Raw genomic sequence first — 4,378 nt, forward strand, 5'->3', positions numbered from 1 at the left:
GTGTGTGTGTGTGTGTGTGTGTGTGTGTGTGTGTGTGTGTGTGTGTGTGTGTGTGTGTGTGCTTATACATATGTGAGAGTACATGCATGCATGTGTGTGTATGTGTATGTGCTTCCGTGTAAGTAACAAGGCAGATAAACACAAGTAGGGTGATCTGCCAGAGTTGGTTTGTATCTGTTTTATTTAGTATCTACTTATCTGACTGCTGGTGGCTTTCTTGTTATTATCTACACTTGGGTAGAAAATCCTGTTACTTTCCCACTATTGTAATAGACCTCATCTCTCCTTCCTCTGGTTTTCATCACTCTATTCTCTGTAAAACCTTTATATTTGTAAACATTACTATGAAATATACATTTTTACCATATTCTTTAAATGAAGGTGACTTGGCTTTGCCTGAAGGATCCATACAGAAACACACACAAAAATGCAAATATTTCCTATACTTCCCACATTCTATAATTTATTTCACTTTTCATTTTACTTTTTGTCTCTCGTTGTAATATAGCTAATTAACAAATTTGTAAGTTAAATCATGCTGAAGATTCCTAAAAAAAAATTGACAAAATAGTCCTAAACATGATTACCACTAACAGGAAGTTGTAAGAACTTTGCCATAAAATTTAAGTTATATATCTACAATCCAAATACCTCGTCTTTGCCAGGCAATTTTATAATAGAATGTCTTGTATAAATTTTTGTTTATTCCATATCAGACCATCCCTTCCTTGAAAGATAAACCTCTTGATCAGGACAGATTTGTGCAATTTTTCACAAAAAACTTTGTTGAGGATTTTTTTCCTTTTAAAACTATTTACATGTCTGTTCGACCATTCCACATGACTTATTTATTAAAATTTATTGAAATTCTGAAGCTCTAACAACTTTGGTTGTCCTAATGTTTTGCTTTTGTTTGTTTAATAAAAATTTCTCTCGTAATGATTTTGCTTTCATTTTGTGATAGATAACTATCATACAGAAAATGCCAGCTTCCAAATCTTGTTTTCTGATTAGGTAAAACTGATTAAACTTTAAACCTCAGTAACATTTTTCTGCAATTTTTCTGGGACAAATAAATAACAAAATCAGATTTAACGGGGAAAATTATTTCAATATACTAAATTTTAAAATTTAACAATATGTGACAGCAACAGGGAAGACCTGACAAAAATAGAGGGACAGACAGTTATAGGACGTCACACACACACACACAAACATACATTTACAAATGTACACACAGGTAATCACGGGTTTAAAATGGTGTATAGCAGACATATGTATGTACGTATGTGTATATATAATGTATGTATGTGTGTGTGTAGCTGTGTGTGAATATTTCTTTGCAATGGGCAGTAGAAAAGCCACCTACCCCCTCTTTCCTTAAAGATGCATATTCCTCACACCCACCTTTCTTTTCCTCAGTATTTCAAAAGTTACTCATGACAGCTGCATTAACATAACACCCCATTACCATTCAATATTTGTCACACAATGCTATTTTCCCCTTCCCTGATATCAGCCACACTCATTATGCCACCACATTTCTGTTATGCTAGCAGTCATTGCACCCTTCTCTTTTTATCAAATAAAATCTTTGTAGGGCTGGTTTAGGGAGGAGGATGGTGTAGTGACTATAGCAGACTGACCTGTACTGATAAACTGACACATTAGTCTTTACCAAACCATTTTTATTAATAGAGATATATGTCAACACTTCATATCCTTGATTTCAAGTTTCTAATCCCACTTCCCATTGTCACCTCCTTTTGTATTAACCAATATCCAGAGTACCACACATGTTTGAAGAACCATTTTTATAGCTTCATAAAAATCCATTTTAACATCTGGTATTAGAGCACATTAGTTTATGAATGGAGGCCCATTTGACTACACAATGACTATAGAAGATAACAGCTAGAAAAGATATCTACACCTAAGTAAGTATTATGAAGGCTTGCAAAACCGTTTGTAACTAATGTTGTAAATATTAACTACCCTAGAACACTTTCACAAGTTAGAAAGTTTCCTGGAGACTGCTACTACTCAACACTTAATCACTATAAATATTTTCTTAAACTTACAATTAGTTGGCACTCCATCGCTTACGACGTCGAGGGTTCCAGTTGATCCGATCAATGGAAGAGCCTGCTCGTGAAATTAACATGCAAGTGGCTGAGCACTCCACAGACACGTGTACCCTTAATGTAGTTCTCAGGGAGATTCAGCGTGACACAGTGTGACAAGGCTGACCCTTTGAATTACAGGTACAGCAGAAATAGGAAGAAAGAGTGAGAGAAAGTTGTGGTGAAAGAATACAGCAGGGTTCTCCACCATCCCCTGCTGGAGCCTCATGGAGCTTTAGGTGTTTTCGCTCAATAAACACTCACAACGCCCTGTCTAGGAATCGAAACCGCGATCCTATAACCACGAGTCTGCTGCCCTAACCACTAGTCCATTGCGCCTCCATGTAAACTTACAATATTCTATGAAGAAGATTTTAAATTTCTATGAGCTTCTTCCAGTTTATGATTAATTTCATCTTTAATTTTATTCTAATACCTCTCTTTGCTATACATCTTATATGAATAAGGTTAAATCATGCTGATGATTCTTAAAAAGGATGAAATTTTACTTTATATGGTTACTACGAGCAGGAAATTGCAAGAACTTCACAATTGATAATAATAATAATAATAATAATAATAATAATAATAATAATAACAATAATAATAATAATAAAGAATTTAAGTTAAATTATATTTACACCTGTGAACTCTGTATCCTTTTATAGTCCTTGATTTCAAATTCAAATTCCTATTTCCACCTGACATTGTAAGGAGATAGCTACCTCTCATTATATTAACAGCCATTGTAAAATGTCTAAGGAATAAGTCACATGTTATATTATGCTCACAATTTCTAAAACAATGAACTAGTTCTATATACAATGACCAGTGACTTGAAAATGGATGAAATTTGTAATAAGTAAACAAAACAAAAAAAAAATTAGTATGTGAATCCTGTACACATTTTTCCATTTCATTCTCACATTTTAAATTCAAATTTTATACCCTGCCTTGCTTTTGAGGAAATAATTATCTCCCTTATTTTATCTGCTATCACTAGAGTGAAACTTATGTGTGTGTGTCTGCATGTGTGTGTGTGTGTGTGTGTGCATGTGCATGTATGTGTATGTGCCTATTCCATCTCCTATTTTATTAATGCAGTTAGTATATATACACATATATACACACATGCACACACACACACACACACACACACACACATATATACACACACACACACATGTATGTATGTTTATATACATGTATATCAACATATATCCTCATATACATATATATCAGTTTTGATCAAGAAAAAGAAGAAAAGTGCACTTGATGCATTTAGTTAAGTTTATCACTTAAAATATCTGTCTGTGTGTCACTGAGGAAGATAGAAATCAAAATATCAGTAATTCATTATTTTATTTCCTGTCTTCTTCCTTAAATATGTATACATATATGCATACATATATATATGCATAATACATACATACATACATACATACATACATGCATACATACATACATACATACATACATACATACATACATACATACATACATACATACATATATATATATATATATATATATATATATATATATATATATATATATACATACAACATGCACACACATTGTGAAGTAGATAGGTACATCAATAATACATTGAACATGTGTTTGACTTTATGTTTACAAATAATAATAATAATGATAATAATGATAATAATAATAACAACAACAACAGCAACAATAATGGCATAATATATAATATAAATAAGAAGTGAGTGTAGAAAAATATTTAAAAAATCTGAATAAATATTTAATTTTCCTTGGCCGACTAGAAAGCAGTTGGAAATAGACATTCTTTTTGATTAGTAGACATAGATTCTAGAAGGTTTGTGGAACCATTCTAATGGATCTTCCATTAATATTTCTTAGCTTTTCTATTCTTTATATTTTATGGAACAAAAAAAATAAAATAAAAAAGATTAAGAAAAATATTAATGCAGAACCTTAGGATTGGATAGCTGCAGTGTTTCAAAAAAAAAAAAAAAAAAAAAAAAAAGATTTCTAAAACATGTTGCAAGTATTGACTTCATTATTATTATCATCAATTTTTTTCTCTTTTGCTCTCTACCATTTTTCTGTGGATTTTTTGCAGGACTGGCAATGCACAATGTGTGTGTGTGCATGTATCTCTATACATATATACATATGCCTGTGTGCATACATACATACATACATATATATATATATATATATGTATGTATATATATATATATATATATATATATATATATATATATATATAT

This window comes from Octopus bimaculoides, chromosome 8 (genome assembly GCF_001194135.2).
Source record: "Octopus bimaculoides isolate UCB-OBI-ISO-001 chromosome 8, ASM119413v2, whole genome shotgun sequence".
NCBI lineage: Eukaryota > Metazoa > Mollusca > Cephalopoda > Octopoda > Octopodidae > Octopus > Octopus bimaculoides.